This window comes from Myxine glutinosa, chromosome 1 (assembly GCF_964187855.1).
Source record: "Myxine glutinosa chromosome 1, kmMyxGlut1.1, whole genome shotgun sequence".
NCBI classification, from domain to species: domain Eukaryota; kingdom Metazoa; phylum Chordata; class Myxini; order Myxiniformes; family Myxinidae; genus Myxine; species Myxine glutinosa.
The window spans coordinates 225,060,881-225,087,840 of record NC_136261.1 but is presented as its reverse complement, the minus strand read 5'-3'; the positions used below and the strand labels follow the sequence as shown (position 1 = coordinate 225,087,840).

The following is a 26,960-nucleotide window of genomic DNA, read 5'->3' as shown; positions in this document are numbered from 1 at the left end:
TCCAACATCATCATCCCACCACCATGTTTCCGAGTGCTTCGGTCGTCCTTTTGTCCATCCACATACCTCACCAACGGCTCCCAACAGACTATCTTTCATTGACATCCAACCACTTTCAAGCTCAACCACATCAACCTCGACCATACTCGGCCTCTCTTTTAATGCCTCCCTCACTGTCACCTTTCAACATCCACATCTTCCTTCATTCTCAGTTGGTACTTCACCCGCTGAGCTCTCCTCGCATCTTTCACCCTTATGTCGCAGACAACCAAGTGGTGCTGTGAAACAGCCTCCTCCCCCGGGATCACCTTTGTGTCCCAGAGGTGCCCCCTATCTCGCCTACGCACCATCAGGTAGTCGACGGTTGTCATCGACTCACCTCACGTGTATGTAACAAGCTTATTATCCTCTTTCTGGAACTGAGTATTACAAATCAACAAACCAGCTCCATCAGCAAACTCCAAAATCCTTTCACCTTCTCCATTTCTCACACCATATCCGTAACCCCCATGAACTCCCTCAAAACCGTCCATACTCCTTCCCACATGTCCATTTAGGTCTCCTCCTACCACAACAACTTCCTCATCTTTCACGTTTTCCATCAGCTTCTCTATTGCACACCAGAACTTGTCCTTCTCCATCGCTCCGACCAACCTGCGGAGCATATCCCGAGATGACGTTCACCAAGAGCTTTCCAATCATTTTCACCATCATCAACCTTTCACTCACTCTAGTCACACTCACCACACTGTCTACAAACTCCTCAGAAAACAGGACACCAACACCATGCATGCCTTTCGGGCACCCTTGCCACACAAACTTGTATTTCTGTCCCTGCCTACCCTTCACCATTCTCACACCACTTCCCTTCCATCTCGTCTCCTGCACACAACATATGTCCACTCTTTTTCTGACCAATACTTCCACCACTTCTCCTGATCTCCCTGTCATTGTCCCTACATTCCATGTCCCAAACCTCAGAAACCGATCTCCACGTCGGGCATCAGACGTTTCTTCGTCATAAATGGAGTGATTTCCACCCTTGCTTTGATCCGGTTCCCCACCTTGTAGTCAGGTTCACTATGTTTTTTCGTTCAAAATCATGGTAGATTAGCAAACCTATACATTTTTGGAAACGTTATTACATGGAAAATCTGAAAATCAATGTTTACATTTGCCAATTCCGACCAATTCGATTCGACCAATTCGACCAATCGACCAATTCCATTCGACCAATTCGACCATTCGACGAATCGTTTCGATCGACCAATTCGATCGATTCGATTCGATTTGATTCATCGAATTCGATTCGATCGACCATTCGACCAATTCGATTTGCCAATCAATTTGACCGACCTTTGCTTGTGTGGAACGGACTGTGAAAACGATGCGGACTATATTGTCGGATACGACACACAGGACAGTGATGACGAACTCTAAATGGCATATTCTGTAATCGTGTATGTTTGATGCCATTGACTGCCTGTGTATATTTTGTCATTGACTGCCTGTGTAGATGTGAAGTTATACTGACTGCATGTGTATATATGATTTTGCTGACTGCCTGTGTATGTTTGGTGATATGAATTATTGTGACACATTTTGATGTTATTAACTGCCTGTACAAAATGATAACATGTATTTGATTATGCAACTTATCGCGAATATAAAGACAGTATTTTGCAATTCAAAACCTTTGATTCGTGTCTTACCATTCCCCATAGCACTAATTTGATATTCATTGGATTCCTTGTCCCTGAAAATATAGGTTTAGTATATTTTTAAAAGGTTTTAGGGTAATTAGAGGCAGAAATAGAACAAAATATGTATTTTACAGTGGCCATTTTGAAAATCCAAAATGGCCGCCATACAGGTATCTCTCCAAATGTAAACATTGATTTTTAGTTTCCTTATGCTATAACCTTTCCAAAAATGTATAGGTTTGCTAATCTACCATGATTTTGAACAAAATATAATTTATTGACATAGTGAACCTGACTATTGAGTTTGGACGAGAGGGAGTGGGGTCCCCCACGGGGTACTTCGGCTTGTACCCTGCCCATATGTAATTGTAATTGTCATGGTTCCCTTTTTGAGGCCATGTTTTATGGCCGTATGCCCTTCCTGACGTCAACCCTTTTAGTCGCCTTTTACGACACGCAGGTATACGGTGTACCTATTCTAAACCGGGGTACACACCGGGGTAAATAAATAATTCTCATATCCGAATCCATATTCGGATCTTCACCAAAATCGAATCGAATCGTCCTTGTCAGACACCCAACCTCTCCACCAAGTTTCGTCCAAATCAGTCCATCACTTTTTGAGATATCCTGCTATATATCGTTTTTGGCCCTATCTCCCAATGGTGAAGAATCACTTTTAAAATTCTAGTAGCCGGATCCGAATCCGGATCTTCACCAAAATCTAATCATTTCGTCCTTTTCACGTATGCCACATCTGTGCCAAATTTGGTCTGAATCCATCCACAACTTTTTCAGATATTTTGTTCACAAACAAACAAACGGACCAACAGACAAACAGACAGGGGTGAAAACATAACCTCCATTTAGGAGGGAAAACATAACCTCCATTTAGGAGGGAAAACATAACCAAAAAGGAAAGCATAGCCAGTAACCTTATTTTGTACAGTGCATTGTGTGCAGGACAAGGACATTGGGAGATTTCTGCAGTGTATATATTTAAATATATTACAAGGACACCAAAAAACAACGAACAAATATCAGCACAGTACGGTGCTGTATATTGGATCCCAGCATCACAAGATGTGCTCAGATGGGAATGATACCAGGGGCAACCAAAATGTATTTTATTTGTAAATTGATGGGTATTCATTGGAGAGAAGATTAAAATAGAAAAGCTGTAATTCACAAGTGAGCTTTTGTTGCAGCAATTACAGCAATTACTTTAAATCGTCTTCAATCTCAAGCACTGCTTATCCTGGCAATTTCCATTTGATGCTGAAGGAGGTGACAATTAAACACGTTGTGCTTGATGTGGGGCCATGTAATCGTCTATTTATAAAGGATGGGAGAAATCCCCTCACTTCAACATATGTTACACGTGTGTAGCGCCCCTTCACTCTGTTCTTGACTTTTTATTTTAAGCTGTCCTCTCCCTTTTGCTGTTATTTTTTTCTTCTTCAAAAATTATTTTTTCTCAATCATGCTCTCCCTCTCCCTTCCTCCCCCTCCCCTCACGTTTTTTTTCATTGAGTGCAATGTAATATGTATATATTGTTACGGATACGGAGTATGGCTCTTCCCCCTTAGCAAGAGGTGGTTAGTCCCTTGTCTTGTTAAGCTGACCGTCTCCGCTCCTGGCACTTGTAACGCTCTCCCACAGGATGGAACGGATCAGGGTTATGGGTCCAGGGTTTATCCCGAATACCTTTATCCGTACCGCCGCAGAACAGGGAGGCAAGTACCGCTCGAACCCCGGTTTTAGATGTTATAATTGCCGAGCAGTTTTAGCAACCCGAAGTTCGAGTCGTTTAGCAAAGACTAACCCGATCCATATGCGTTGGCCAAATCGTGCCACAGGTGTGCAATGATGGAAACCTCTAAAGCGACCGAACGAGCATGAAGAAGAAGAAGAAGACAAAGTAGGGAATAACAGGATTTATTACTATTTACACATAACTAAGCAGAAAGGAAAGGAAATGCGATTTACAAGGCAATGGAAGGAGCAGGAGACATAGTGCAATTATTAACTTAACTATACAGTCTTACTTATAAACCCCACGACAACATGAAAGACAGACGAACAATCAGACTTACACGAATGGGGAATTGCAGAGTGGATTGGCTGGAGGGAGAGGAAGGTTCAGCTCGGACCGAAGCACAGTCGGGCCGGGAGGGAGCAGCCGCCGCCCTCTTGATCGGTCTCGCCCGGCGCGTTCCTTCGCGGCCACGGTTGATACTGCCGTTGAAACCCGAAGCTGCCGTGGCTGAAGCTGCTGCATGCTGCTGCGTCGCATGCTCTTTCAGGGATTCCTCCGCCTCATGCGCCGCGTGCTCTCCACCGGTCCATCCGCCTTCTCTCTCTCTGTGTCGGGGGCATCGGCTGCGGGTTATATAGGCCACACCCTCAAGCCTACGCGAACGTTCTCTCCACGCCCTCGCAAAGCCAAACCCCTCATCCTTGGTTGGTTGATCGGGGGCTGGCTCACTCCTCCTTCTCATGACGAGGTCGGAGACACGCCTTTCTTCTCCGAAACAGAGCACGTGGTAATGGCGGCAAATGCAGACAACCGCCCAATGCAGTTGGCAATGGAAGCTTTGGGATATGAAAGGGGATCTATCTTATTTAATTGATGCAACGCAATGAATTAGTGGACCACAGAGCCTTATACTGACATTTACTAAGGACATAACGACTGAGGGAATCTTATGATTGGCTACGTGTGTGCGATGGCTTAACTAAGGACGACCTTTGATCTTTACAATTGGAGGGTGATATTTACAAGAAGATTTACAGCATACAAAAGGGGAAAATTTACATCGAATTACACAGTTCCCAAATCCTAAACAATATATGTATATATATATATACATATATATATATATATATACAACAACAACACAACAACATGCATTTTAAGGCCATTTTCCCTGCTAGAGCGGGGGTTAGCCTTGCGGTCCCCATGACAATCTTCTCCATTTTGCCCTATTTTCTGCATCTCTCCTTGTTAACCCCCTTGCCCGCATTTCTTCTTCCACCATCTTTAGCCAAGTCTTTCTCGGTCTTCCCCGTCCTCTACTTCCTTCTACATTAACTTCCATCACTCTTCTCAACCAGTCACTTTCATCCTTCCTCAATACATGACCAAACCATCTCAACCTGTTCCTCTTCACAGCATCAATCACAGGCAATATTCCCATCATCTTTCGCAATTCATCATTTGTCTTCCTCTCTCTCAACGATACTCCGCACATCTGTCGAACCATTCGCATTTGCACCCTTTCCAGCCTTCGTTGCTGCTCTACGTTCATTACCCATGTCTCGCTCCCATAAATCATAACACTTCTCACACATGCAGCATACACCTTTCCCTTCAGCTTCAGCGACACTCTCCTCCTCATCAGCACGCCACTCAGTTCCCGAAACTTCTTCCATGCACATCTCACTCGAGCAACCGTTGCCGAGTCTGATCCACCTTCTCCATTCAGCATGTCTCCGAGGTAGCAAAATGTTTTCACACCTTCCAGCTTCACGCCGTCTCCAAGATCCAACTCAACATTTCCTCCATCTGCAGCTCCCTCTGTGCACACCTTACATTTGAATGTAGCTGCCACACTGGTAAATGACCCTCTCAGACCACTACATTTTTGATGAACCCACTCAGCACACATTGTACATTGAATGGAGTTCACTCCGACACCCTTCCTGCACACAGCACACGGCCACTTCCCAGTTCTTTCCACCTCACCACATGCTTTACCACTTGCCATCACCTTTGTCTTTCCGATATTCACCTTCAGACCTTTTGTCTCCATACATTCCTTCCACTTGTTCATCTTTTCCTTCAGTCCATCCATACTTTCCGCAATCAACACCAGATCATCTGCATACAACAACTCCCATGGTAAACCCTCCTTTACGTTCTGAGCCAGCACCTCCATCACAGCTACAAATAGTAGTGGACTTAGTACCGACCCCTGATGCACTCCCACCTTCACCTCAAACTCACCACTGTTCCCGTCCTTCGTCCTTACAGCTGTGCGCGCTCTTTTGTACATTGCCATCACTACTCTGATCAACCATTCCTCCACTCCTAACTTCCTCAATGCCCATGTCAATACTTTGCGTGGAACCCTATCGAATGCTTTCTCCAGATCAACAAACCCAAAAAACAACTTCTTCCTCTTATCCATGTACTTCTCCTGCAACTGCCTCACAATGAAAAGCGCATCTGTCGTTCCTCTTCCTGGCATAAATCCAAACTGCATTTCGTCGATCTTCACTTTCTTCCTTATCCTCCTCTCCAACACCCTTTCCAATACCTTCATTCCATGCTCCAATAACTTTATCGCTCGGTACGAGCCACACTCCAGAGGGTCACCTTTCCCCTTGTATAGAGGGACGAGGGTACTCAGTTCCCAATCCACTGGAATGCGGCCTTCTTTCACCACCAGATTACAGATCTCTGTCATTCTCTTCACACCCCAACTTCCCGCTGCCTTCAACATATCTCCCACAACTCCTGTCGGCCCTCCCGCTTTTCCACTCTTCATTGCTTTTATCGCTTCCTCAACTTCCTTCTCAGTTATCTTCTCTGCCGGTCCTAAAACTGGGTTACTCTCTATGTTGCCATCCCATTCATTCTCTGTATTCAACAGCATTTCCATATATCCTTTCCATCTTCCTTTAATTCCATCTGGGTCGACAACGATTTGTCCCACTTCATCCTTCAAGCAACTCACCCCCATCACATCACACCTCTCTTTCGCTATGTGCTTTGCAATCCTGATTACTGCTTTCTGACCCTCTTCCGAATCCAAGCGTTCTCCGAACATTTTCCTACATGCCTCCTGTGCCTTTGCTACCTCTTTCTTTGCAGCCTTCCTGGCTGCCTTATAACTTTCATGCTCTGCTGTTTCTGCTCCCGTACCCTTCGCCTTCTGCCACTCTTTGAACTTCTTCCTCTTCTCGTCAATCCTCTTTCCAACTTCAACATCCCACCACCATGTTTCCGAGTGCCTCGGTGGTCCTTTTGTCCATCCGCATACCTCACCAACGGCTCCCAACAGACTAGCTTTCATTGACATCCAACCACTTTCAAGCTCAACCACATCATCCTCTACCCTACTCAGCCTCTCTTTTAATGCCTCCCTTACTGTCACCTCTTTCAACCTCCACACCTTCATTCTCGGTTGGTACTTCACCCGCCGAGCTCTCCTCGCACCTTTCACCCTTACGTCGCAGACAACCAAGTGGTGCTGTGAAACAGCCTCCTCCCCCGGGATCACCTTTGTGTCCCGGAGGTGCCCCCTATCTCGCCTACGCACCATCAGGTAGTCAACGGTTGGCGTCGACCCACCTGACGTGTATGTAACAAGCTTATTGTCCTCTTTCTGGAACTGAGTATTACAAATCAACAAATCAGCTCCATCAGCAAACTCCAAAATCCTTTCACCTTCTCCATTTCTCTCACCATATCCGTAACCCCCATGAACTCCCTCAAAACCGTCCATACTCCTTCCCACATGTCCATTTAGGTCTCCTCCTACCACAACAACTTCCTCATCTTTCACGTTTTCCATCAGCTTCTCTATTGCACACCAGAACTTGTCCTTATCTTCATCGCTTCGACCAACCTGCGGAGCATATCCCGAGATGACGTTCACCAAGAGCTTTCCAATCATCATTTTCACCATCATCAACCTATCACTCACTCTAGTCACACTCACCACACTGTCTACAAACTCCTCAGAAAACAGGACACCAACACCATTCACGCCCTCCAGGCACCCTTGCCACACAAACTTGTATTTCTGTCCCTGCCTACCCTTCACCATTCTCACACCACTTCCCTTCCATCTCGTCTCTTGCACACAACATATGTCCACTCTTCTTCTGACCAATACTTCCACCACTTCTCCTGATCTCCCTGTCATTGTCCCTACATTCCATGTCCCAAACCTCAGAAACCGATCTCCACTTCGGGCTGCACCCTGCCCATATGTACTTGTGATTGTCATGGTTCTCTTTTTGAGGCAATGTTTTTATGGCCGGATGCCCTTCCTGACGCCAACCCTCTTAGTCGTCTCTTATGACACGCAGGGATACGGTGTACCTATTCTGACCAGGGTACACACTGGGAAACGTTTGAAACATGGAAATTCTGGGGGGGGGGGCGGTTCAGCATCACGGCTGCGGTTTAAACATATTCCAACAATATCCAAACAGAACCATGAAAACCATGAAAAACAATCCGGGAAAAGTCTCCAGGCGAGAACGTGGATTTGAGAAAGAAGGAGCAGAGGCGTCAGAAAACGAGATACAGGGGGCGGGGCACAAGCCGAGACGAGGAGGAGAGCGAACAAGCACGTGTCCGGGAGGAGAGAAAGAATCAATATAGAATTCTTTGTCTCGGGAGGTGATGTGAGGGGGAGAAAACAAAATAAAAGAAACAAGCAATACAGCGAAGGAAATAACCCAAACCGACAAAACACCGAAGGGGGGAGGGAAGCCCCAAATTACCAGGCCGCGCACGAGGTACGACCCAGAAAACGATTAACTACACACAAGTTTGCACGAACCACAAACCAACACCAACTAGAAACACACAATAACATGTACACAGCAAAATAACCAGTGGAAATTTGACAAAGACAAGAATGGGAAAACACTCAAACTTTGATGCAGTGGAGAGCTCGAAGCACGCCTCACTCGCCCGAGGAACCGGAAGTCAATACCTTTATATATATATACTGTCACCTCTTTCAACCTCCACACCTTCATTCTCGGTTGGTACTTCACCCGCCGAGCTCTCCTCGCACCTTTCACCCTTACGTCGCAGACAACCAAGTGGTGCTGTGAAACAGCCTCCTCCCCCGGGATCACCTTTGTGTCCCGGAGGTGCCCCCTATCTCGCCTACGCACCATCAGGTAGTCAACGGTTGTCGTCGACCCACCTGACGTGTATGTAACAAGCGTATTGTCCTCTTTCTGGAACTGAGTATTACAAATCAACAAATCAGCTCCATCAGCAAACTCCCACCTGATATATATATATGTGTATGTATGTGTGTATGTATGTATGTATATAAGTATGTATGTATGTATATATGTATGTATATATATATATGTATATATGTATATATGTATATATGTATGTATATATATATATGTATATATGTATATATGTATGTATATATGTATGTATATATGTATATATGTATATATGTATATATATATGTATGTATGTATATATGTATGTATCTATGTATATATATATATATGTATATATGTATGTATATATGCATGTATATATGTATGTATATATGCATGTATATATGTATGTATATATGCATGTATATATATATATGTATATATGTATATATATATATGTATATATATATATATATATATATATATATATATATATATATATATATATATATATATATATATATATATATATTGTTACGGACGCGGCTAGGATGTTAATTGGCCGAGCGGATGGCCGCCGCACCCGAACAGTTACCCCGACTAACCCGATTCCTGAACGTTGGCCAAAATCGCGCCACAGATATTCAATATGGAAACCTCTAAAGCGACCGAATGTGAAGAGGAAGAAGAAGACGTACAGAGGAATAACAGGATTTATTATTTACACACACTAAAGCAAAAGGAGCAGTCAAGGTGATATACAGGGAAATGGAAAAAGCAGGTGACACAGTGAAATCGTTAGCTTACCTATTAACAGTCTTAATTAACCCAGGGACAAGACACACAGAACAAACTCACGTACATGAATGGGGAAATTGCATGTTGGTTTTTGCTGGAGGGAGAAGGTCGAAACACAAGCTGGAAGGCTTGGCAGGGCGCACAGCAAGCACAACAGCACAGCAACCTTGTCAGGCTGGGAGCGAGCAGGGCGACGTCGGCACACGTATTTCGTTGCACGCCTCTGGCTCTTTTGGTCCTCCCCTTCTTTCCAAATCGTCTGACGCGTCCTTCTCTCCGATCTCCTGCCAGCACGATCGTCGCACGTATTTCTCTCTCCTTGCGCGTCTCTCTTTGGGGCGTCGTCGTGCGGGTTATATATGCCACGCCCTTGAACCTTCACGAACCTACTCGATGTTTCTCTCCACACCCTCTCCAAGTCCAACCCCTTATTCTTGGTTGGTTGAGTGGGGCTGACTCACTCCTCCCCTCTATGACGAGGTGGGGACACGCCTTTCTTCTCCGAGGTTACCTCGTGCGTAATGGAGTCGCGGTGAAAACAGCAACCCACAGCTGCAGCAAATTCGGTTGGCAGGAAAGGACGAATGGGAATGGGAATAAAAGGGGATCTATTTATTTGAATTCGGTGCAATGGAGTGTCAATTAATGGAAGACAAATCCTTAGCCTAATACACAGAATAAGGAAATAACTGTCAACAAAGGGGGAAATCTATGATTCGCTAACGTGATTGTTTATGAAATAACTACGGAACGACCTTTGACCTTTATACACAACTGGAGGCAGGAGGGTCCAGAATAAAACAATCAAAAAAAACACAATCCTCATATCCACAACAATATATATATATATATGTATATATATATATGTATATATATATATTGTTGCGCGAATCCCTCGGTTAATACCAGGGCTCGCGGATGGCCAAACGGGCTTTCACTCCGATGTGACAATTAATGCGGAATCGACTCTAAAAGCAAGGGAGGAAGAATGAAGAGGAAGAAGCGGCAAGTGCGTACCTGTAGAGGGAATGAACTCAAACGGGAATCCGGGGTAAAATGTACAAAAATAAACACGTTTATTGAACGGAACCCAAGAACAAGGAAACGCGACGATAAAACCTGATTGTAAATTGGGACGTCCCCACACAGACTTCAAATACGGCACAAAGGAAATGAATTAATAAAATAAAACGTTTGTCATGTATTTGTGTGAGATGTGGTGCGTCCGTCGTCCAACGTGGCCCTGTCCGGCCCCGACGCCGGCGCGAAGAAGCCTCAGTCCGCCTCGCTCGTGCGCTCGGCCAGGCCCTGAGCGACCCGCTCAGCGGCACGCCCCGCTCCAAGCTCCTCGTCGGTCGCACACGAGGTCCATTCGCTCACAGCACCAAAAGCACAGAGCACCAAGAAGGACCAAAAGCACCATGAAGACTCAGGGAAGATGCCAACGACCATGCAGGGAAGAAGAACCAACAGATCTCCAAGAGTCCAGCGCAGAGAGAGCTTCAAGCATGAAGGGTCCAGTGCAGAGCCACACAAGCATGTAGGGGCGATCTCCAACACGAAGCACGAAGGTTTCAGCGCGAAGGGGCGAAATGCCCGCGAACCAGACGTTTTGTCACGCACGGTGTGACGTCAGTTCTGGCGCGCCACCAATCAGAGCCTCGATTCTTCGTGATATTTTTGCGCCTTCCGACGTCACCCCCGCTCTTCCTCCAACTAGCGACCCCCTTCTAAGTCGTGTGTTCGCGCCTTCCTCCCTGATTGGCCGAAGGTTCGCGCCTGCCGCACCAACCAATCACACATTCCCTGGGCATGGTGATAGCTTGCCTCACTCGGTGTTTGACGCCCACGCCGGCGTTGTACGCGGCCGCTTCCTGCTCGTCTTCCAAAGTCGTTATTGTAAGGGACGGGAATTATTTAATGTGTGCACTAAGGGACCTATCTCGTGTCTATGTGAGTGTGTTGTCATAATGGACACTGGATTGGTGACAGAGGGAACGTCAAACGAGGGAATTTTTATCCATAATCCCTGTACTATTTAGCACGCCCCTCCCCCCCATGGCGGGGACACAAATACACACTTATACCAACATCCGGGCTACACACAGAACTTATTACATGTAGATTCCCTATCACGACAGTCGAGTTACCTACCTATACAGATCTACCTGGCTCTAGATATTCCTCTACCTAAATTCATAACACATCCAAATTCAATATACATATCTATCTATATATATAAAAGAGAGTTTTTGTTTGTTTGTCTTAAGGTTATAGGCTCGGTGGCGAGGCCGGTCGAGGCCCACCTCGGGTGGGCTGGGCCCATTTCGCAATTAAAAGCCGACCTGAATTATAGTAGTCGATCTTCTACGGCCGCGAGTAAAAGCTGAATTTTTGTAGTAAATTCATTTAAAAAGAACCAATAATGTCGGGACGGGGCCCGGGAAGGTTATAGGCTAGGTGGTGAGGCCGGTCGAGCCCGCCTCGGCCTGGCTGGGCCCATTTCGCAAATAAAAGCTGAGCTGAATTATAGTAGTCAATCTTCTACCGCCGCGAGTAAAAGCTGAATTATAGTCGTAAATTCATTCAAAAAGAATCCGGGCCGTTCCCTTACCAAGGGGAGATTAAGCCCCTTGTTCTCCTTGGGTCTTCGCAACAGCGAGACTTGAGTCACCACTTCAGACGTGGAACAGGGTTTCGGGACAATGTAGCTAGGCGCTACCCCGGTCGGTGTCGATGCTTGAGCCGCGTTCTCCCCACTCGCGACCCACTCTGCACTCGCACACCCAGGCGCCCCCGCGCCTCCCATACACTCCGTTACTGCACACTCCTTCCACATTCTCTGGTGTGCATTCTCCCTTACACTCCGTACTTGTACCTGCACACCTAGGTGCACTCACTCCTTTCACACACCCCATCATCGCACACCCTCGTGCACACCCTGGCACACACTCTTCCGTTACACACTCTGTAACACCCTCGGGTGTGCACTCTCCTGTTACACACCCAATCATCGCACACTCTGGCGCACACTTTTCTCGCTCACGCTTTGGCGCACACTCTCGTACCGCGCACCAGTCGCCCTCGTACACCGCACAATGGACCTTCCACGACCGCCCGGGTTTCGTCTCTCCCAAGCGCGCCAAAAACCCGTTCGCGCCAAACACATTCGCGCCATTATTTCTCACCTCAGGGTCCTCCTTCCCCGGCTTCTTCGCCAGCACCTGTAAACCTTTATTGGGGTTAGCAAGCACGGCATCACGGTGTGAATACGAACTTTGTACTGGTTCCATGTCTACCTCCCGCGATTTATTCTCTGTTTCTTCTGTCTCTTCGACCCCAATTTCCATCATTTCTTTTTCTACCACGACAATCGTCGGCGCCCATAAAATTTCTTTTTCCAATTTGACGATCCCCGGTTTTTCTACAATTTCCTCTCGCGTCGCGACTTCCATATCCCCGGTCAACTTAGCCGCCCCTCACTCAAGCTCGCTCTCCACGCGTTCCTCACACCGCGTCACCTCGTCGCGCGCCACCGCGACCTCCTCGCTCAACCGGCGCCCAATGTCCTTCCCCGCTTTTTTCATGTCCCTCTTTGACGCTGCCATAATTTTTTCCAATTCCCGGGTGGTTTTGTCCCCCATTTCTTTCAATTGGCCAACCATTTTGCTTTCCAACCTCTCCATGTTACACCTTGCTTCGCCTCTCTGGGTGTCCATTTTCCCATTTATTTTATTCATGTCATTCTTTGGTCCCCGCAATTCGTCCTTCATATCGTCCTTTTGGGCATCCACTGTTTCCTTCATTTCTTTCATTTCTGCCATGAATTGCGTCATGAATAATTGCATGTACCCTGGCATCGCGGGCTCGGCTCTCGCCGCCACGTGCGAGGCACCACCATTTCCTTTACCAGCTACCGCACCTTCGGCTTCCTCCACTACCAACTGTCTCTCCTGGTCCTGAGTCATCAATTTTTCCTTATCATCTACCCCCACCGGCATTCGACCGCCTTGGCCAGTCATGGTACGAATACAATTTAGATTTGACGACTGAATTTCGTCCGCTCGTAATTTTGAGTGCGTGAAGCGCATTCCAGGTCCAATCCCACTTCTGACACCAAATGTTACAGTTTTGCGCGACCCCGTTCCCTTACCAAGGCGAGATTAAGCCCCTTGTTCTCCTTGGGTCTTCGCAACCGCGAGATTTGAGTCGCCACTTCCGGTCAGACGTGGAACAGGGTTTCGGGACAATGTTCACACGTACCTAAGTACCCACGCCGCCGCGGAAGCGGGGATCAAGTCTCGCACGAACCACGCGTAATTTGAGTACACCCGAGCGGATGGCGTACAACGTGGTCCGTGCTATTACCTTGGTATTGGAACCCGATCAGAGCGATATAATTCGTACCATGCTTAGTCAATGATGGAAAACACGAGACGGTCGAATCAAAGAAATAACAGGTTTAATTATTATTTACAATGATTGGTAGAAGAAGCAGAGACACAGGGCAGTCTTAAACAGTTTTCCTTTTTTCTCGAGACCACTATTCATGTTGGTGAAACCGATGTCAACTTTGTTTTGTCGGCCAAGAACCTTGGTGTGGTTTTCGACTGTAACATGACATTTTCCAAGCAAGTACTTCAAACTTGCAAATCAGCATACTTTCAGCTGCGAAAGATCGCATCCATTCGCCACTTTCTTACTCCTCAAGTTGCTCCAACTCTGGTCTGTGCCCTTGTCCTCTCAAGGCTAGACTATTGTAATTCTTTGTATGCTGGCTGCCCTCAGTGTCTCTTGGATAATAATAATAATAATAATACATTTATTTTATATAGCGCTTTTCAAGAAGCCCAAAGACGCTTTGACAGAGTACAAAAAAAACAAGTGCAAAAAGACAAAAATGAACAGGTAAATTTTTTTTTTTTTAGAGGCCATTTTTCCCCGCAAAGCGGGGGTTGGCCTTTTTCGGGGACCGTGGTTGTTGTTTTTTTTTGGTCCCCTTTTTGAAACGATGTTTTACGGCCGGATGCCCTTCCTGCCGCCAACCCTGTTTGTCGCCTTTTTACGACACACAGGGAATTACCAGTGAACTGGTACTCAATTAGCCGACCTCGGAAGGATGACAGGCTGAGTCAACCCCACTGGCGTTAATTCAGCGATCGACCGGGATTCGAACCCAGGATCCTTGGATCCTAAGCTGGCACCCTAGCCGCCAGCCCAACACCAATAATCAAAGCAAAAGGAAGGAGAAGGAGAAGGAGAAGAGATAGTCAGGGGTTAAATGCTGGTGTTTGTTAAATGATTATGGTGATAGTTAAATGCTGGTTAAGGATAAGTTGCAAAAGGTTCAAAACTCTGTCGCTCGTCTTGTCTGTAAGGCGAAGAAGTCTGACCATGTTACTCCGCTTCTTGAATCTTTACACTGGCTACCTGTCTCTGCTCGTGTGCAATACAAAGTTTGCACACTATGTTATAAATCATTGTGTGGAACCGGACCTCACTATCTCTCCGATTTGCTCACTCTCTATGAACCTCGGCGACGGCTACGTTCAAGCGACAACTCTCAAGAGAGAGCCGCTGCGCAGCAGCACCAAGTCATTTGGCGAGAAATCCTTTTCCTTTGCTGCACCTCTGCTCTGGAATGACTTGCCTTCCTCTGTTCGACATGTTGACTCTTCCTGCGTTTAAAACCTCCCTCAAAACCTATCTGTTTCACAAGTCTTTCAAAGTCTAAGTCCTGTTTTCCCTTTGGTTTGAGGTGGGACAGAGATCGAGAGTATGTCTGTGTACAAGTGCGGGGGAGGGAGGGGAGGAGGAGGGGGAGTACACATCTGTGGGTTTTGAATGGGGAGGGAGAGGAATAGGCCCAAGAGTGAAGGTGTGTCTGTGTGTGTGTATGTTTGTGTATGTATGTGTGTGCGGTGTGTGTGCGTTCGCATGATAATGTAAAGTGCCATGAGGGTCGTTTACTCTGCTTGATGGGGCTATATAAGACTCCTTTATTATTATTATTATTATTATTATTATAGTATTTTTCTCGGGTCGTGCAGTATACCTGAGACGAAGGGCTTGACTCTCAGGCCAAGGTAGCCTTGGTCACATGTTGAGTACATGGTGTAGCTGACATGTTCTGCAAGGCCTATCGGCTCAGAGTGCCTGGGCAGCTTTGGCCACATTTTGAGCTCGAGTCTGCACTGGATCTCATCGACTGTAATAGTGTCTTCAGAAAGTATGCACACCCCTTGGTTTCTTTTTTTTTCTTTTTTTTTCTCCTCCCACATTTTGTTGTATGCTTGGGGTCATTGTCCTGTTGGAACGTAAATCTTTACAGCAGTCTAAGGTCTTTTGCACTGAAGCAACTTCTCAAAGATTTGCCTGTATTTGGCTCCATTCATTGTTCCCTCTGTCCTTACAAATCTCCCAGTCCCTGCTGCTGAAAAGCATCCCCATAGGATGATGATGCTGCCACCACCATGCGTCACGGTAGGGATGGTGTTAGATGGGTGATTAGCTGTGTTCGGTGTCCACCAGACGTAGCGTTTTGCATTCAGGCCAAAGGGTTCAATTGTCATCAGACAACAGAATCTTCAAAATCATCAAAATCCTCATGCTCTGTCTGTCACGTGCCTTTTTGCAACCTCCAGGCGTGCTGTCATGTGCCTTTTTCTCAGGAGTGGCTTCCGTCTGGCCACTCTCCCATAAAGCCTCAATTTGTGAAGGGCTGCAGAGACTGTTGTTCTTCCGGCAGGTTCTCCCATCTCAGCCAAGGAACTCTGTAGTTCTGTCAGTGGTCATTGGGTTCTTGGTCACTTCCCTGACCAATTTCCTTCTTGCCCGGTTGCTCAGTTTGGTCGGACGGCCGGCTCAAGGAAGAGTCTGGGTAGTTGCATATTCTTTCCATTTCCTAATGATGGAGCTCACTGTGCTCTTGGAAACTTTCAACACTCGATAAATTGTTTTATACTCTTCCTGTTGTGTAAGTCGGATCAATCATTGTACTTTTCGATTTATGATGTCAAAATGAAGGCACATATGACGACATCATTAACATATGCTGTTCCCCATGGGGAGTACTTAAATGAGCCACCTTTCAATTTTCTTCCATGGAACGCTTTTCGGAGAGATAGAGGTGCAATTTTTTTTCGGTTTTTCCAAGATTGTGCTCGTACCACATGATTATCATAATTATCATTAAAAATTATACAGGAGGAGTTGCTCCTCTAGCTCTAATTATAGAATGCAAACGCTTCACAGGAGGATGATGAAAATTTTGTGTCCTTCGGACCAACCTGCAAAGAAATCCTTGTTTGCAAAGAAAATTGCAAAGAAAATGAATTTTAAAGGTAATAAACCTGCAAAATGCCGGCAGAGGGTACGGCACTGTCCTACAGGCTACGCCATAAAAATGGACAAAAGCTCTTTTGGCACAAGCACAGTTCCATGCCAAACAAGGATGTATTAAGAATAGTTGGAGTGTAATGTTAATGATGTTAATTGTGAATATGTTAACGACTTGCTCTTCCCAAAAGAAGCCTGTTGTTGGCTTCGCGGTTAGGGTGCTGGCTTGGGATCCTAGGATCCTGGATTTTAATCCCGGTTGATCACTGAATTAACGCCAGGGGGGTTGACTCAGCCTGTCAATCTTCCGAGGTCGGCAAATTGAGTACCAGTTCACTGGTAATTCCCTGTGTGTCGCAAGAGGCGACTAACAGGGTTGGCAGCAGGAAGGGCATCCGGCCGTAAAACATTGCTTCAAAAAGGGGACCAAGGTGCCAGAAAAAGGCCAACCCCTGCTCTGCGGGGGAAAACTGCCTCTAAAGGTGGTTCGTCTTCTTCTTGCTCTTACCAAAAGAATAATGTGCATTGAAGCTGCTGTGCTTTGGCTGTTGGCTGTTTGTTTGGAAGAAGAAAATCCCCAAAATTGTGAATGGCACAAAATTAGCTTGGCAGTACAGAGTTGTCACCTTTGTGTTGACTTCACGAAGCCTCCTGTAATGATTGGATTGGTGGTTTTTTTTTCTTTTCGCGGCTGTGTTCCGTGAATTTTAGCTGGACTATAATCGAGAGCTTTTTGGGTATCCCACCAGATGTGTAAACAAGTCAACGCCGTGAATTATAGAATGCAAACGCTTCATTAAATCGATTACAATTTGCAATTTATCGCAAGGAAGAAACCTATTGATTTTCTTATTTTATTTATTTATTTATTTATTTTTATTTTGTTTTGCTTTATCCTTATATTTTTCTAACTTTCTCTTCGCCCCTTACCTAGAGTGGCTGTGTGCCTTGTCTGGGGCGATACCCATAAAAATAAAAATCAGATGTTACACAATGAAAATGCTTTGGGGGATGTTCCATCAGCAAATAAAACATGTCATCCTCAGTGAATTATAGAATGCAAATGATTCATTAAATCTATTACGTATTGAAATTAGCAGATAGGCTCAATACCCACAATGCTCTCAATCCTTCATATAGAGATTGTTTTCGTCCCGTTGCTTTGACCTGTGTTTTTGACATGCTTTGCTTATCGTTCAATAATGGCTCCCAAGTGCAAGAGCAGTGCTGGAGATGTGTCGACTACCAAGAGGCAGAAGCAAGTCATGAGCCTTAGCCAGAAAGTGGAGCTGCTCGGCTGGCTTTCGAGAAGGAGTGCGGCTTCTGTGGGCAGGCATTACGGCGTCACCGAATACACCGTTCGCTACATACGGAAGAACGAGAAGGCGATTCGTGACAATATTTCAGCGAGCGCTGTATCGAGTACGAAGGTGGTCACCCATGTCCGGGATGTCCACATAGAAAGGATGGAGAAGGCTTTCAGCATATGGATCGATGACGGCGTGGAGAAAAGTATGCCTTTGAGTGGACCTCTCATTCGCGAAAAGGCCAAACAAATCTACGATCATCTGTCTGGCACTGGTGGTGCCAGCACGAGTGATGCGCTGAGCGATGATGGTACAAGCAGGGCGACTTCATTCACTGCAAGCAGGGTATGGTTCCTTTGTTTCAAGGAGCGGTACACTCTCAAAAATGTGAAGCTCTCAGGGTAGCGTGCCTCTGTGGACCACGAGGTGGCAAAAGCATTCCCTGCTTAACTCGCTGGGCTGATCGAAGAGAAGTGATGTTCAACGCTGACGAGCCTGGCCTCTTCTGGAAAAAGATACCCATGAGAACTTTAATCTCGAAGCACGAGGAGACAGCATTGGGATTCAAGGCTGCCATGAACTGGGTATCTCTTCTCCTCTGTGCAAATACAAAAGGGGACCTCATGCTGAAACCTATGATGTTGTACCGTTTCCTGAACCCACATGCTCTCAAGGGCAAGAACAAGCAAACTCTGCCTGTGTTTTGGAGGGCCAACAGGAAAACCTGGGTGACGGCAGCAACCTTCCTGGACTGGTTCCATAATGGTTTCATCCCTCAGGTGGAGAGGTACATGGTGGGCAAAAACCTTGCGTTCAAGGTTATTTTGCTCCTGGACAACGCTCCTGGCCACCCCGCAAACCTAGATGTGGTTCACCCGAATGTGGAGGTGATCTTCCTGCCGCCCAACACCACCTCGACCAAGGTGTGATTTCAACGTTTAAAACGTATTACACCCATCGCACCTTTCGCCGCATTTTGGATGCAATGTAAACCCAGGGCTCACCGTCGGGCAGTGTTGGAAGGATTTCAACATTGCCCACTGCATCGGTGCCATCAAGGAGTCGTTGGATGAGGTGAGAGCCTCCACCATCAATGCGTGCTGGCACATCCTGTGGCCACAGGCAGTCAAACTTTTCTGGCTTTCCCGATAACACTGAGGAGAGGCATGTGATTGTCGGTTTGTCACGGCAGTTGGGAAGGGAAGGAATTGATGACATGCAGCTTGAGGAGTTTGAGGATCTCATTGCCTCACATGGCGACAATCTCCCCGAGGAGGAGTTTGAGGCCATTATAACGGTTTCCGAGGAGGAGGAGGCGGGCAGTGAGGAAGAGGTGCCGAGGCCTAACCTCAGTCCAGTTCCTGGGTGAGTTGCTGCATGGCATGTGGGCGCTTGTCGACAGGTTGGAAGATGTCGACAGGTTTAAAAAATTTCCTCTAGGAATCAGGAACCGCCGAGAACCGATAACGTATCCTCCTTTCCCCCATTGAAACAATGCCGCGGCATACATTCATGGGATTTTCATCGACCTTTGCGGGATTTTCATCGACCGTCGTGGATTATCTTCGACATTCTCGGGATTTGCTTCACCATTCGCGGATTTTGCCTCGCCGATCGTGGTTTGTTCCTCTCTAACATCCCCCCTTTTTCCATTGAAACCATTCCCCGCTGTTCGCGGGTTTTGTTATTCGCGGAGCTTCCAGGAACGTATCCCCCGCGAATAGTGGGGTCCGACTGTCCATATGTTTTTAAACCAATGAGCTCATATGGGCTAATTGGTATCATTTCCCCATCAGTTCATTTGTCAGTCTTAATTTTCTGGTTTTGAAGCCAAATCTTGGTAAGTAGTACTTTGACTTTTGTAGATGTGATTTTTCACAGTTTTATGTGTCAGGTGTGTGTCTTTGTTTATCAACCTTTTCCTGTCCAGGTCATATTTTGTTAAGTATGTAAGTGAGACATTTTGAAAGATGTGGTGTGTTGTCTTGTGTAGACGTTATTGTCTTTCTTGTGTAGAAGTGACTTTCAGCTTAGTCTGGAATTGATATTTTGGACACTGCTATTCCCACATCTTTGGATGAGGGGGATCATGGATGGTGTTGTACTTTTAGTGTCTGTTTTTTGAATACTTCCTCAATTTTGGTTTAATTAGAAATTGGTTGATTGTTTGTTTTTGTAAAAAATTTCAACAAAACGAACTACTTATGATTGATTTTCCTATATTTTTGCTCTGAAGGTTAAGGTCTGAAATCTCAGTGCTTGGTGATGTTTTATGGTGGATAACTGTTTAACCATATTATTCTCAAGTTTTCATCAACTTGAAACTGCCACTTGTTGCATTCTGCATCTTGCAACGATGTTTTGTTTTCCCCTTCAGCCTTTTTCCAAGCATAATTGTTGGAACACGTTTTTGCATTGATCTTTGTGTTTTTGTTTTTATTTTATTTTATATTTTCCTTCATGATCATGTTGAGTAAAATGTACACCTTCCAGAATTTGGGCCATTTTAAGGTTTTATTTACTGATTTATAATAAAATTGGTAGACAATTTGCGAGGTCTGCTGAGCTTGTCACCTTGTCCTACTTCCATGTGTGTCTCCAGATTGTCACCTTGTTCTACTTGGCTTGTGTGGTTGGGTTTTTTCCAGGCCACAATAATCTGCATCACCACGTGCTCATTCCTTCCATTCTCACCTTCATAGGTCAGAGAGTGAGAGAGTATTTAAACTTGTTCTCTCTGCATTCAGACTGTATTCAAAAATACTGTTGGTCACAAATGGACATGGACATTCAGACACGCTCGGGAATGTTTGTGACGTTGTAGCCATATATAAATGGGTATGGCACAAAGGGAGGTCATAGCTCAGTTGGCTTTGGGAATATAAAATGGAATGTTAATGGTGCAAATTATTTTCAAGCCTGCTTTTACATTTTCTTTCTGGCTGTACTATTTTGCCCCCTCGAATATAACTTGACTAACCTCTGTCTGTCTCTCTAACCACTTGTTTGTTATCTCCGCCACCCAAAGGTGGATGGAGGTTATGTTTTCACCCATTTGTTTGTCTCTCTGTTTGACTGTGAGCAGGATATCTCAAAAAGTTGCGGTCAGATTCGGATGAAACTTTGTGGACAGGTTTGGTGTATGACGAGGAAGAATTGATACCATTTTGGTGAGGATTCAAATCGGGATCTGCATCAGAGAACTTTTAATGTGATTCTTCACCATTGAAAGATAGGGCTAAAACCAATATATAGCATGATCCCTCAAAAAGTTATGGACGGATTAGGATGAAACTTGGTGGACCGGTTGGGTGTGTGACAAGGACGAATCATTTCGATTTTGGTGAAGATCTGAATATTGATTCGGATGCAGGATTTATTAAAATTTTGAAGTGATTCTTCACAATTGAGTGAAAAAACAAAAAATAAATAAAACGATATATAGCATGATATTTCAAAAAGATGTGGATGACTTGTGACAAAACTTGGGGGATGAGTTGGTTAGGTGACAAGAAAAAGCCGATTGGATTTTGGTTCAGGTCCGAATCCAGATCCAACCGATCGGTGCGATACAAAACGTAAACTGTTCAACCTGGTGGAGGTATTCATTCAATATTCAGCAGCCAGGCGCCCTACCGAGTGCCGTTCTCGTATTTTTTTTAAATTTTATTATTTCCTCCTCCTTGCCTCTCCCATGAGCCATGACCACAAAATGCCGTGTGAGCAATAACAGGGCAGCGTTAGCCTTTTAAAACGTGTTGGGAATGACGGGTGTAACTGTCTATGTGCTCTTGTCTTTGAACAGCAACACGCAAGGTTTGTGTAAGGAATTTTATCCCCTCCCTCCCCTCAAAATGATTTTATCTCACCTGGAATGTAGTTCCGGGGAGCTTAGGTGATGGCACGTCGTTGGTCCGTCAGTCCGTAAACGCTTGAAACTTCTTCTCCGAAACCACTGTTGGGATTGTGACCAAACTTGGCTCAAATGATATTTACTATGCTACAACTCAAGTTTGTTCACGGCATTAAAAAAAACATTGGGTCTAAGAGGGTCTACCGGGGGTCAAAGTGGATCCAGGTTTGACCCCCCCCCCCGACCCCCCCCAAAATAGGAATTTGCTTTTTCCTCTGAAGCTTCACACACTATTTCGATGAAGCTTGACCACAACCTTCATCACCCGTGATCTACTAAAGTTTGTTCACGGCTTAGAAATCAGGGTCTGAGGTGGTCTCCGTTACTTATTTTGTGGGTCATCCACACCTACCAATGGTTCCCTGGTTCTACAGGTGAGCCCAGGCCCCTTTTATTTTTCTAAATATTTGAATGTTCACACTAACTTTGCATTTTCTTAACTTTAAGTTACCTGTAACAGTAAGGGGTGTTGCAAAATAAATGATACTTTTTTCCCCAAAGATGAAATGAAGTTTCAGTCGGATGAAAATCCAACCAAAGGCTTTTTCATTCAAAAATTAAAAACTCACGTTTAATACGTGTCAATATGTCCACCATTAGCTTCAGAAACCATTTGAAGTCGACTTTTAAAAGATTTCAGCAAAGACACGAACATTAGTCACAAATATGACGGAGACAACATGCAGGCAACGCGCGACACGTCATGATGACGCACGTGAAATTTGAATTCAAAAATCGCGGACATGTGGTCAATACAATCTGGGGGGAAAAAGTATCATTTATTTTGCAACATGTGGTCAATACAATCTGGGGGGGGAAAAGTATCTGTTTTGCAACACCCTATATGGCTTTGTTCAGAAATAAATTGTCGCCTGTATGAGCTAGGGGCTGGCAGGATGGCCGAGGTATGCACGCACCTCTAAAGCCATGGTCCCATAGAGCCTGCGTTGGTATACGATGGTCTACGGTGGTAGGATCGTGGAGCCCATCCTGCATCGACGTACGATTTTGTGGCCATCGTAGGTTGGAAAATCATCTTTTGAAATGTTCAAAAGATTGGCTACGATGGTCCACGATCCTACAATCGTAGACCATCGTACGACCGTCATATGACACGTACGATATCGTACGACGTCGTATGACACGTGCGTCCTCGTAGCTACTTTGGGGTATATAAACCCCAGCCATCACTTCATCATCATCAGTTCATGCCGACTTGTTCAGAGTGATCGTGGGCCATCGTAGCCCATCGTATACCAACGCAGGCTCTATGGGGCCGTGGCTTAAGCGATCTGGCCTGTGTATGAATCCTGTCACAGCTACAAGCTGTCATCCCGGTGTTTCACAGGCAGGGTGATTCGTCAATGTGTGTGCCATCACTCAGATGGACGTCAAACTGGGCATCTTTTCTGCCGTCATTAGTTAGTGAATGTTAAAGAACCAACGGTGTCCTTCCTGAAGAGTGGGTGAGCTATCGCCGGCACCCTGGCAAAATTCCTGCCCTAACTACTGCTGGGAATGCAATGACAAACCGCCCACTATATCCCTTGCCAATAAGCTGCTTTGGCAGCACCAACACTCTGACAGATTATGGCATATTAGAATCAGAATTTTTTTTTCCAGCTCAGCTGGTACAATCTCCCCTCGCTCTTTCAAGCAATAAGTTGGAGACACGAGGATTTTTGCGAGTTAATCCCAGTATGCATGCTTATTTGAGTATACATATATGAGAATGTTCAGTAAATGCTAACGTGTTTTAGTTCATGCCACAACCTGCTCGTGATGTCACAGCTCGGGAGGTTTGATGTAGAGATGACCCAGAAAAATTTCCCTGCTAACTGCCTCATATGTATCATACAAACGAACAAAAAAAAAAATCAACCTAAAACGTCTACTAAGATAATGATACAAGTGTGGTGACAGCATTTAATGTGACTGTGTTGTAACTCGTGAAAAATAGCAATGAACGTCACAGCATGAGCAGATGCTCCTGACCAACAAGAAGTAACATGTCCAACATTGAATGTCCTGAGAAAAAGGTCAGATCAAAAAGTTGGGGAAAAGATTAATTTTGAGATCTGCCATAATTATCAATTCTATTTCTTTGATAATGATGGGCAGAAACCCCCTCCATCCCTTCCCTCGCTTCAAATGACACCACAGCTGACTCTGCTTGTTAGAAGGCCGAATGCCTCAATTCTGTGTTTGTCTCCAAATCCTGGATCCCCAACTCATCGCTCCTTGTACCCACATTCCCAGTCATATCCAACTTCTCCCGACTGTCTTTTTAACCTGAGAAGGTGAAGTTTCTGGCAACTGGCTTCAACTTAAAAAGAAAAAAGAAAAAAGAAAAAAATAGCCTGGGCTTGTGGAAGAGCTCGGACACAGAACAGATCAGGACACAACATAACAATGGGAACAGCAGAAGAAAGGGGAACCACCAAAAGCATGGAGAAGGGGGATGGACAAACAAGGGATGTGGGTAACGATGATTCTATGGGGAGAACGTAAGAAGTGGACAGGATGGATGGATGCATAACCAAAATATTGGGAGGGGTGGGAGTGGTTTAACATGTGTAGCAAAGGTCATGGCTTTGGATGGGGGTGACATGAGATGGTGGTGAACAGTTTTCTTGAAGACAGGAGGGGAAAAATGAGAGTGAAGAGTGTGTGGAAGGTGGTTCCACAGGTGGGTAAAAAGGAATACATGAGTTTTATTTTATCTTTATTTTTTTGGATACAGAATCGAGGCTCGTGTGAGAGCTAACACATTGAACATGAAATAATGCACGGACACATAAAAAATACAATGAAGGGAGCGGGAGACAAGAGGGGGAGGGAGGGAAGCACACAAGCACAACAACAGTGTAAAGAACAATTGTTGAGGTGAGCAGTGGTTCTGGATTTAAGCAGTTTCACCAGGACGGAGTTGCCGGTGGACCGTGTGCGTCCTGCAGGTAGTTGGAAGGCTCATAGTATGGAGAGGGCAGTGGGTGCAAGATCATAAATGAGTCGGAAGAAGACAGAGTTCACCGACCTGTTGGCGATGGCGAAGCAATAGGCTCATAAACTCGGCTTCATCGCTAGAGTTGCCAATTATCTTGAAAGCCTTTGTTTCCACGGCGTTAAGCTGAGCAAGATGAGGCAGGGGAGCCAGCCCAGAGTGGAGAGCAGTACTCCATAATGCTGCAGATGAAAGCCTTGTAAGTGGATAGAAGATCAGGAGTGCCTAGGAAGGACTTTACACGACAGAGGATGCCAAGTCAGCATCTGGCTTTGGAGGCCAGCTTGGAAATGTGGCTTGCCCAAGAGAGATCATGGCTGAGAGTGAGACCCAAGAGTTTGAGTGACTGAACCTCTTCGGTTGTTGGGAAAGTAGGTGGGAGGATTTGTGGAACGGTCCTTTCAAAGCGAGAGAAAGTGAGTGTGTGGGATTTCTCAGGATTGAAAAACATTCTAGGTGTTTGATCAGATTGTGATTTTTGTCAATGTCTGAAGAGAAGGAAGAGGCTGCTGCCTTTTTCAGATGGATGAGGGATGTCACGGCAGAGAGTGGGGTCATCAGCCAAGAGATAAAGAGGATGTTCCAGAGAGTTGGAGCAATCATTGATGAAGATTAGAAAAAGCAAAGGGCCCAGAACACTGCCTAGAGGACCTCCAACTGGGACTGGAAGAGATAAGATCTTTGCTTTCCAGGATGAAAATGTGCACTACTTTTTTGGGGATTACCTCACTGCATGAATCGTGCTTATGGTGAGTTGTTGGGATGGATCGCTGGAGGTGTGTAGGTACTGATAGAGGATAGTAGTTTGTGGAGAAGTGTCTGATGCCGTCTCCAGGCGAAGATTTGGAGGATCAATCGGTGGAAGAAATGGTGAACTTTAGGCCAGACCAAACTGCCTGGAAACTTAAATACTAGTGATTTGTTGGATCCATGAATTCCTCCAGTGAGATACACTTACAAGAGGACATAATTTGAGCAGCCAAGTAGAGTAGAGGAAGAACAGGAAAGGTTGGAGGGAAAGTTGGAATTGTTCAAGTCAAGCAGAATGTGGCAGTGATTTGGGGGAATATGGATTGGGAACTTGACAGATTGGGTGAGTCCATCAGTGTTGTAACAGGCCTTCGCTGCAATATTATGGATTGTACAAATTCTAAGCCAATTGGAATGGTGGCTGTTGACATCCCTGCAGATAAGAATGTAAAGAATAGAAAGGAGTTGAAGTTGTCATCTTGGTTGGGAGGTTTATAAACTGTGCACATGAACAAGATGTTGCTATTGAAAGGGCGGCTGATCTGGCGATATTCCACAATTATTGGGGGGGAAAGGGAACGAGCAAATTCAGGGACTATGAAAAAGGTAACTCCTGATATAACCCACATCACTACCACTGGCATGAGTCATGGGTGCATCAGAATTGTGCAAGAAAATAAAATCGTAGTGGGAGATGAGTAGGCCGAGGATATACAGTGAAATAAATGTTTCTGTTAGACATGTAATACCTGTAGGGAGAGATCCATGAGGTTAGGGAGCAAGCCTCCGATTTTAGACCATGTGAAAAGGGTTTGGTGGTTCTTGGCTGAACATGCTGCAACGGGGAGGAGGGGGATGGATAATTGTGTGAGGGATTTGTAGCATCGTCATGGGGTTTGTGGAACAGATTATGGCCTTCCTCAGATCAATTTATGAATGGATCAGGAAGGGAGAAAAGGAAACGTGAGGGAGGGAGCGGGATTCACCATATATCATTTGAGGGGACAGCATGGCCGAAAAATACTTTTTTTTTAAATTTATTCAGCAGAGCGGGAGAATGAATGCAAGGTGGAGATTGTGTGGTGGGGTTGTAGTGAAGACAGTTGAAAAAAATAATTGATAGAGGTAAAGAAATTGCAGAGTCAAACAGAAAAATAAGCTGGAGGTGGGAAAGAAAGCAACCACGTGCAATACGAATGATTGGAGATCAACA

The 26,960-nt window shown here is 45.4% G+C and overlaps 1 protein-coding gene across 9 annotated transcripts in view; it reads left to right on the top strand.

Moving 5' to 3' along the window:
* The window catches only part of LOC137418392 (fatty acid CoA ligase Acsl3), a 95,482-nt gene that overhangs the window by 16,771 nt on the left and 51,751 nt on the right, over positions 1–26,960 (top strand). For 3 of the 9 annotated variants that reach the window (XM_068104458.2, XM_078784355.1, XM_068104455.2), the window contains exon 2: positions 21,166–21,250. The exons of the other annotated variants lie outside the window; for them this stretch is intronic. The gene's annotated coding sequence lies outside the window, so the exon portion shown is untranslated. The remainder of the gene's footprint in view (positions 1–21,165; positions 21,251–26,960) is intronic. 9 annotated transcript variants of the gene reach the window in all.